This window comes from Merops nubicus, unplaced genomic scaffold (genome assembly GCF_000691845.1).
Source record: "Merops nubicus isolate BGI_N331 unplaced genomic scaffold, ASM69184v1 scaffold15621, whole genome shotgun sequence".
Classification (NCBI taxonomy): domain Eukaryota; kingdom Metazoa; phylum Chordata; class Aves; order Coraciiformes; family Meropidae; genus Merops; species Merops nubicus.
Window position 1 is genome coordinate 1 of NW_008586363.1, and position 10,482 is coordinate 10,482.

Below are 10,482 nucleotides of genomic sequence, written 5' to 3' on the forward strand. Positions count from 1 at the left end.
GTTGCAGCGCCCGCCGCCCGGAGCCCGTTCTGTCCCCGGGGCAGCGCACGCCACGGGCTCGGCCCCGGCTCCTGGCTGCAGCGCCATCTACCCTCTGCCCTTAGGCGACCAACGGTGACACAACACCCTGCAGGAGAGGTTTACAACTGCCCTGATGGAAACCAGCCATATCTTCATTACAGACATGAGGGAATAACATCTTTAAGTGCAACAGTTGTTCACTTCTTTTCATCAGGATTTAGATGACAGCTACAGTACAGACAGTCCTGAGAAGCGTGTAGTCCATGGCAACAACATTACAGCACAGGTACCCAGGCAGCAAGCTCTCAAACCTCACCTGTATGTCCATGTTGTGTGGTACAGGGATTACCTTTGTTCTCCAGGTAGAACTTGGGGCTGTTGTAGCCAAGGGGTTTAATGGGGCTGTTGTAAAAATCTGCTCTGTCCCCTTGAGACACTTCATTGATGGTAGACTAAGCAGCTGGATTTCATCTTGCAAAAGATGAGTTGTGGGTGCATGTTCTTCTCTGATCATCTGCTCTGCAGGGGCAAAAAGAGTAGTTGAGGGATGGTACTTTCTTAAACTGTCATTGGGCAAAAATCCTGAAATCTTAACAGTGTCTGAGTGCCTTTGGTTTCTTTTGTCCCATTGCTCAGACCACAATTCCTGATCCTTCTGCATTCACTCCAGGCTTCTTAATCCTAACACCTTTGTTGTGCTGGTGGTTGCAGTTATGCAATCAACTGGATCAGGAAACTGATCTAGCTTTAAAGAAATTTTATATTATTTTACTGAAAGCTGAAGAACTCTTTCATCTTGTCCAACGTTTGGGGAGACCATAGGACTGCTCACTTGGATGGCAAAAAGGCTACAAGAGTGCACAGGAAGGATGAGACTCTCTCTTTTGCAGCAGCAGTTAGGGCTTAGTTTGCACTCGGGTTTGGAATCCACTTTTCATCTTCTAGTTGTGAAGAGGCAGTGTGGACATCTCTGTGCTGGGGGCTCATGGGCTAAAAGAGATAGTCAAGCTGAAAGAGCTCCCTGCAGCAGCTGAGCTAGTGGTTAGACAGGAAAAAATGTCTTTTTCCTCCTATGATTATTATTTGTAAAGGTATCTGTATAAGAACTGCAGAAATGTATGTGCTCTTGTACCCTGATCACATCAGGGCTATTTTAATTTTCTGTGAAAGCCCTGGTGCTACAATGCTGGACTGCTGTAGGTGTTTCAAGCAGCTGGCCTGGTTTTCTTAAGGTTAGTCACTTTATGATTAATGTGTTTTATGTTTAAGGTAGTTTCTCTAGAAATAAGGATTTCTCTGTGTTGCTAGAACCCTACAGGCCTTTACACATAGTGATTTGTCCCTTTGATCCATTATCACTTCATGCAACAAAAAGTATTCCTGTGCCAAAGGAAGCACTGAAATTTCTGGTGTGAAATGCAGTGCAGCACAATGGGAAATAATGTATCAGTGTACTGGCAATTATTCCTGTCGGTGCTGCTGTGTGAAGGGTGGTGCTGGAACAATGGCAGAGCAGGTGGTGGCAGCTATGAGTTTATGGTAAATTGTCTTTTTTTTTTTTTTTTTTGAAAGTAAGGAGATAGTAAACTATATTGTGACCCTGAAGCTACTGTGAGAGAGTTAGAACTGTTCTTCATTGGCAGGATGAGCAAAATTGAGATGGGGAACTTTTGGAAGCTAAATAGTGTATTAAGGTGCAATTCAGAAAGTTTTAACTTTCAGCAGCAGAAGTAACTTCATCAGCATCTGAAATAATTTCTCCTCTGATTCACAGCAGGTAGCTGTTCTCCTTCCTGTGCTCTTATTGCCTGCTTTCCTGCTTCGAATCTGAATTCCAGGAAATCTGTCTATGACTCAAGTAATACAGCATCATGACATCAGAGGAGGCTTTTGTGTGTTGTCAATAATGTCTTTTTTTCCTCTCTCTTGCTCAGATCTGGATTGCTTTCTTGGGAGGTTAATTGAGATAAACAACATAAAATGCCTCTGAGCACCCTGGAGTCATGCAGCAAAAGTGTTTACTGTGTCTGAATCACTTCCATATATCTGAGAAATCCATGCCATATATTTTCTGTTTGGAAGAGATTTTAACTGCAGTCTGATGAGCTTGAATGTAGTATCCATTATGAATGCATAACCAGCCCAAGTGCTCGGTAAACCAGTGTGCACCACTTGCTTAGCAAAGTGCCCTCTAAGGCCCCTGGATATCAGAGTGAAGCTGTCAAGAACCGTGCAGGTCCTTCAGGATTCTGCTCCTCGAGAGCCTTCAGGTTGTTGCCAAGCTGCAGTTCCTGACAGCGGAGAACAGACTTGCTTCCTTTTCAAGAGAGCAGTCTTCAAAAACTGTGGTTTCACTGAACTGTAAGAACTAGATTAGTCTGACTGGATTGCATGTCGTGTGCTGCTATGCATCCTGGAAGTCACTGGTGGGAAGAGAGGCTGCAGACAGCACACTGAGTGGTGGCCTTCATCTGCCAAGTGAGCAGCAGGAAACCTGCGACTGACGCTCAGCCCAGCTGGTGCCTGTGGTTCCCCTGGCTCTGCTAGCTTAACCCAAGTCTGTGCAGTGTGCTGAAGAGGTTAGCCCTGTGCCTTTGAAATGCTGGGGTTTGAGCCCCAAATTAAGGTTACATAGGGGTGATTCCCATAGCCCTTCATAAAGAGCTGCCCCCCAGCGTGCGGCCGGCCCTGCAGGGAGAGCCATAAGGTAAATGACCCCCAGGTGTCCTGCATTGAGTGAACAAAGGTCAGGGGTCTGCTGGGGGATAAAAGCTGGGACCACTGACAGGAAGGGAGGAGTGTCTGTCTGTGGAGTGGATGCACTTTGCAGAGCTTCCTGGTTGAGGAAGCATCTCCTGACTCTCCTGGAACTGGGCCCTGGCAAGCTTGGACCTTTGCAAACAGGGGCTAGGAAGGTGAGACCTGCCATGTGGCCACCTTTATCTTATCTGTTAAACTTCCTGATCTGGCCCTTTCCCATTCCATCCATGGGAAGCTGTGGCTCTTTGTTCCACCCATTGTTGATTGGGCGATGTCGTTGCTGGGATCTTGGGGCTGCTGTCAATGGCTCATGAACTGAGTGACTTGTTTGTACCCCCAGCGATTGTTCATGGACTGTCCTTTTTGTATTCAAAACAGTCCACTCACTGGTTTATCTTCCTGCTGGCTGTGTCATTCCTGTTAGGCCCAGTCATTGGTAGGACAACCTTCCATCCTTGTTTTGATGCTAATGACTGTACACCTAGCTGGTAAGGAAAGAACCAACTGGGTTGAAAAGCCAGTACAGTTTTTTCGTGGGGCCACTGCTGTCAGCATGAGTGAGAGAAGTGAATGTGGGAAGGTAGAGTTGCCCCTTTTGTTATTGGTGAAAGCTTATGCTGGAAGTAGTAGACACTACTGATATGCAATGATTTTTCTCCCCTCCCCCTAGGAACTGAGCATGGAAGTAAAATAGTGGTCAAACCTCCTGGTAGTTTCCTTATGGATCAGAGGTTTGTTAGTGAGCAAGCCAGTGCAGATTTCTGATGTCAGGAAACTCTTAAAAGGTTTTTCCTGCACATCCTTATTTATATTCAGTCTGTCCAGGCATTTTTATTCTGCTTTTTCACTATGCTTACTCTCCATTTGAGAACAGAGAAGGTTGTTTTATGGTGATCAACAATCCATTACTATGTTTTAAGGCAGCAGCATTTTATACAAATTAGAACAGTGATTTTGACCTTATGAAATAAATAAATGACTGGTACCCACAACTCCTCTTGATTGTAAGAGGGACTTGTGGTTGCACATCACAAAATCAGAATGCTGAGTAGCCTTTCCATTTTGCATCTGTGTTACTGAGAGAATGTTTAATAGGAAGGAGGTCATAATTGGCTTGGTCTTTTTAAATAAAACAGTGTTTCTCTGATATTCTCTTGAACCTTAGTGTTGATTAATATTTTCTGCATACTTCATTAAGAAAAAAATTCTTTATATAGCTGCTATGAAACCAATTTCTCTCCAGCAAAAAATGTTATGACTGTTTTGTGCATAACTGTTTCTGTGGGGCTGATGGAAGCATGGTGCAAAGTAGAGCTGCATGAATTAGAGCACAAAAGCAGAGGTGGATAGTTGTCAAAAGGGTGTGACAGTTCCCAAGATGCTGAAAATGCTGGTGCTCTGGATAGCCTTGTAGAACTCACCTTGGAAAAACAGCTTGTCGTGGGCAGCTATGGACAGCATGTGAGAGTTGAGCATCATCCCTGCTCAAGAGCAGAAACCTGCACTGTGGTGTCTGAGCAAGATGATCAATAGCAAAGTCTAATCTAGGCTTGGTTTGGGTTTGGTCTGTTAGGTATTTTTGTTGTTGTTAGAGTTTCTTGGTTGATTAGCCAGCGTAAATAAAAGTTCAGCGTTTTTTTACTTTTGTTTGTTTCTTTGCAGCTGGAAACAATAAAGCTGTGAGATCCCTCACGTGGCTCAGATCCTGGCCTGGAACACAGGACATGAGTTTGGGTACTGATTCTGTGCATCGTCGTGTTTGGGTAAGTTGCTTAATTTATGCTGTGGTTGTGTATAAGCAGAATTCACAGAATCACACAGGATGGCTGAGGTTGGAAGGGACCTCTGGAGGACATCTGGTCCAACCTCCCTGCTCAAGCAGGTCCACCTAGAGCCACTTTCCCATGGATGAGTCCTAAACCAGCCCAGGATACTGTTTGCCTTCTGTGTGGCAAGGGGACACTGTTGGCTCATGTTCAGCTTGGTGTCCACCAGGATCCCCAGGTCCTCTTCTGCAAAGCAGCTTTCCAGCTGGGTGGCCTCCCAGCATATATTTGTGCACCTATTAAGAACGTAATTTTCTTTCTGCTTCCTAGGCCTGCTGTTAGAATGAAACTAAAATTGGGTTTTAGCAGATTAGGTTCTACTGTGGTGGTGATAAAATGAATTTTAATTAATTTTTCAGTATAGTTGTGATGAGCCTTCAAGTTTCACTAGTTCTTTTGGAACATAATGTTTGTAAGCCATGCTCAAGTGAAGGATTTCTGAGGACATGTGAATATCCAGGCAAACAGCAATGCTAGATTACAGGGCTTTTATTACCTGTGCTGATTAGATTAAAATTCCTAGCTTGTTAACTGAGCTGTACTGATGGAAGATAAAGCAGTACACATGTGGACTTCTATCAGTGGATGCATTGCTATAGAAGTGGTTTCTGCTGTCACTGGATCTGATACAAACACACAATTTATTTCCTTGATGTAACAGTGTATTGTATTGGACATCCTGAGGAAAATGAAGTTAAATATTGCTAAAGTATGTTCTGCACATAATTGACTTATTTTGTCTAATTGAGAGTGATGCCATTCTAAAACAGAGTTTAGTACATCTCAGTTGTTTGGTACTAGCTACGCTATGATGGATTAGAAAGTCAAAGGAACCCAGGAGTGACTTTTATGACATAGCTTGTTTCCAGTTAATTTTCCACAGGTCAACACTGGACTATCAAGGACCTGCAGTTTAACTGGTGGTTTGACTCCAACACTGATACATTGAGTGTTAACTCGAGCCACTGAAGTATTTATCTTAACTTCTGTAATGTGTGATGTTAACCTGCTTCTGAGAGAGTTTTGTGAATTTTGTCTCGATGTTCAGGTTGTTAAACATATACATATATACAGAATATGTCTTTTCTGTTCACTTTTAAGAGCAAGAAATATAAAAACCCCACAAACCCCACTAGGTTAATATACTGGGGATGCAATATCAGGGAATTTGTAGGGTTGTGTTTTAAGGAAAGTAGATTACTTTGGCTTTGTGATCATCATGAAAAGTTATGACAACTCCCCATCATCATGGAGTGCATATTAAAATACAACATTATAAAAAATTCTGATAGTCTGTGTTCAGAAAAGGAAAATACCACTTCATAAAGGTTTACTGACAGTGGTGTGTGATTTACTGCTTATCCTTATTCTATTTTACTAGATGCTGACATGATCTGGAAGAACTTTTATGGTACTTGGTGCCTTCTTTTCCCAAGTTGCATAGTGGCATTTGGTCAGATGACTGTTAGTGATTAAGTTAGTGATTTAAACTATTACTGCACCTCCTCTGGAAGATACCCTTTGATCTGCTGAAGGATGACACTTGAACATACATTCTCCTCTCACCTGGTTAACTAAACCAGGTTAGTTTAAATCACCATGGTGTTTCTGTGGACTAGAAATGTACAGTCATCTGAAGGATTCTTGTGCTTTAAAATTGCTTTAACGTGTCTGAGGTCATCTTCCCATACTATTAATGCTATCAGGGTAGATGAGTAAGAACTTTATATTCATTCTGTATTCAAAGGCAAAGAGGAGGCTTTTCATGCTTCCTGAACCAATGTTTTCTGCCCAACTGAAACTAAATCAAGTGCAAGTATTGCTGCTTAGCAATTTTTTTTTTTTCTAGTAGTTGTACTTTGAGGAATGTTGTCATCTGGCCCTTCAAGCTCTTGCCTGCTCTAAATAAGTGAGCTAAAGGAGGTCTGTTGGTACCTAGCTCATATCATTAATTCAGTCTACAGACATATCAAATTAATAACTAGCAAAAAAGGATCTGAAAAGGACTGCTGCTCAGAGTCTGAAGTTCTCTGTGAGTGACAGGTACAATAAGCAGGGATGATTGGACTGAATCCAGTCAGTTTATAAATGGAGAAGTCAGCACTGGTAGCATGTCACAAGAGTGAAAGCACAAGATTTATTCAAGGAACATTTAATTAAACTGGAAGGTAATGGAAGATACAGTGTGTAGCTCTTCCATTATAGAAAGTACTGCATTGCTTAGATGACTTATTGCTGGGGAGAAGTAAGGGCTTCATGTTTTTCCAGGACACAGTATGAGAGCTCTATATAACATTTGAAAGCTGCACAGACTGCATTGATATAACCTTCAGAATTTCTATTATGCAGAGCTGGGTTTTGGAACATATATCCAAAAGCAATAAATTCTGGTGGCCCATGTGAAGAGTTTGGGGTACTGTTATTTAAAAAACACGTTTAAGAAATCCTGCAGAAGTCAGTAGTGGAGCCAGAGGTTGTAATCCAATTCCTTGTGTCAGTGTGTTTTGTGAATTGCTGGCCAGTTCTTGGTAGGCATCACATTTCCTTAATAAACTGTCATAGTATGTTTTCTGTTAAAATGCTTTTATGGGTCCCTGGAAAGACATGTAATTCTTTTTTTTTTTTTTTTTTCCTCCCCCCTCCCTGTGATTTGAGGTTTTTTGATGGAGAGAACTTAGGTGAACATGCTGCTTGTCAGCTGGAGATACAGTGCTGCATATTTCTGATGTTGGGCAGCTTCTTTGCATTTTATAGAAGTTGCACAAGGGGAAGCTGATCTTTGTGGCACATTTTTCAGGGGCATAGTTTTTAGAAACAGTAGTAACTTGGAGTTAACTGAACAATACTTTCAAGTTTATACAGCAATAAGTTGCCATCAACAAACAAATGTCAGTCTTCTTCCTAGATGAGGCTATGACTTTCTTCCAGCTGAAATGTCCTCCTCCTGACAGTCATGTTGTCCAGTGAGTACTTCAGGAACATTCTGCTTATTTAAAGAGTTGCTGTTTTGTGCACTGACATAAAAAATTCCAACAGACAACAGCCCTTTCTATTTTACATAATAATTCATATATTCTTTCCAGACCCCGAATGACCCTTCATATTTTCTGTTTTCCACTGTACAGGCTTTCTTCATGAAATCTTTCTGCTGTTTTTTGACCATGAAGTCACTTTTTCCATTTACTATGTTAAGCCCACACATAAAATTAAGGCTGGTGAAAGATGACATTTTGTGAAAGAGCATGTGTTTTGAGATGATAATTTATTTAGAAGTAAACTTTCATTAAGACTTGTATAGGTTTGAGGCAGATTTTGGCAACGTTTGGGTAGACTGCAGTACCCAGATTTTTTTTTTTTATGGAGTATAATAACCAACTGAAACTGTGTAGTAGTAGTAGTTGTAATCCAGTTAGAACTTTCACCACATGCAGATACTTACCTATTCTGTAGTGTGAATACTTTTGCACAAGTTGTTACCAGTTTCAAGAAAACCGTTGAAGACAATGAAAAATAGATGCAAACTTTGTTTCCTGTTTTAAGCATGAAGGAATGGGAACTTAGTATAAAAAAGAAGTGGGAATAGTTGAACTTCTTGCAGATGCATCTGTTGATGTCAATTATCATCCTCTTTTTTTATGCTTAAGTGAAATGTAAGATAATAAACTATATAATAAGATCCTACCATAAACTCCTTGGAAGGGAGGGGTTATAGAAGAAGTAAAATGAGGCATATATTTTAATATGGGTCTTGAAACAACCTTTAAACAATAAAAAGTTAACTAAAGGTTAAGGTTTAGAGTTTGTAGAAGGAGGTTGTTTTGAAGGGGAGGATAAGAAGACTTCATTAATTCAGGCTGTCTTTTTTAACTACTGTGACATGCCATACTTGTAGAAAAGATATGCTCAAATAATTAGTCATGTTCACTTAAGTTTGTTCTTAACTCCTTTGCAGGACTGTCTGCTATCAAGAATCCATTTCCAATGTGATAGTTGAGCTACTCATGGCACACAGAATGGAACAAAGAAACTTTGATCCAGACAGAAGGAAGATTTCCATCAGGAGAACAGATTATTACTTAGCTCTTGAGCATCAGAAGGTTTTTTTGTCACTTCTTTTGACAGAATGTTTGAAATGTCAAAGCCCTCTGTTGTACACCTCTGTGAACATGACCTTTGCTTCTTTTAGTACTATCTTCTTATAGATCTACTAGTTCCTTACATTGTTAAATAAAATATTTCCAAGGAAAGATTTTACTTTGTTTTGTAGCATTCACTCCTTAGAGCTGGAAATTTATAATGTAGCTGCTGTGTGCTACCTTTAAAACAAAGGGAAATTCTCTACAGTAAAAATAACTTCCTGGTTAGGTGATGAGATGGTGTTACAGTTTTACTTAGGGAATAAATAGAATGAAAAGTGTCTTAGTTTTTTTTCATGAAAGTGTATGCTGCTATGTATAATATTGCTGTGTCAAATTTCATACCAGTTATGGGTGTTGTCAGTTTAGTACTTCACACATGCTGATTTCAATATTGATTTGTATTCTCTGCAGAGGTTATAAATTCAGGGTAAAAACTGTCAGTGTAGTGTGACAGATTCTTGATTAATGAAGCCTCAGACTGCAATTGCAGAAAGGGGTGGATCTGCTGTTGCTGGTGTAGAGGTGGCTGAGTTTTACAGGATAGGACATCTGTAGGTAAAGATGATTTTCAGTCACTCTTAAGATAATTGTGGAAATAGCACTATTATTACATGTTGGAGAGCCAGTGAGGCTTTAATAGAAGTAAATGTGGCTTCTCTAGACTGTGGGCTGCCAGTCCCATTTGGGAAGGTTTCTACGTTAATCTGACATCTTGTTTAGCACTGATAACACTAGAGAGTCCAATTAAAGTATTTCAAGAAGACATCCCCATACAAGACTACATTGATTGGCCGCTAATGTGTATTGAATTTTAGCTAAATAGAGCCCCGGGTGCTGTGCTGGAGAGCAGGGGAGCTTGCTGTCCCAGCTCTTAATTCCTTTTCTATCGATTTGGCTGGTAATGATATAACCTTCTACTCTAATTAACTGACATCTGCATTAGGCTGTACAAGAGCCCCCTGACTGAAGCTGTCCACTTGTTTGTGTTATGAAATGTGTCCTCCTTTTATGTTAGATTTTGTCCAGATTAGCTCAGTCTGTGCAAAATAGATGATCTAAAGGATCAATTTTTCTAAATATCTTGTAAAGCAAATTTGTCTTTCTACTGTCTACATTCCTGCCTACATGTCCAGAGCTTTTGTTGCTGGTGAGCCTGGCCAGAGCTGGTTCTCTGACTTTTCTAATCCTTCCCAATGGATTGCTTGCTCTTTTTATTTGAATCTGCCAATAGAGGTGTGAATTTAGATAAAGATGAAGACCTGAGGTAAATAAGTCACTTTGTATGCCTTAGGTCATGAAGCAGCCATCAGATGTAAGTAACTAACTCAAGCTGAGAACACGGCTAGGTTTGAAGTGGTAACCTGTGTATGAAACAATATTGCCCAATCTACAAATTACCAGTTCTCAGACTGGGAAATTTTTTTTTCAACATCTGAAAAATACGTGTTTTTAGTGCAAAACTGTTTTACAGCACTTAGTAAGTTAAAGCAGGTAGTTTGCCGCAGTTCATCACAAGCAGGTATTTTGTTACATGTGCTGTTGCCCTGTAGGTGTTTACACGTCTCCTTTGGGAGAGGGTTGTGAGCCTCATTGGTAAAGATGATGTGAAATCAAAACTGTTACGCTTGTACCTCTGTAGAAGCTTCATATTTAGTGATAACACTGCAGGAAGCTGGTTTAAAGCTGTGCATAAAGTGCTGGGGTTTTTTCTTTGAATACTATTTGAAGTACTTGTT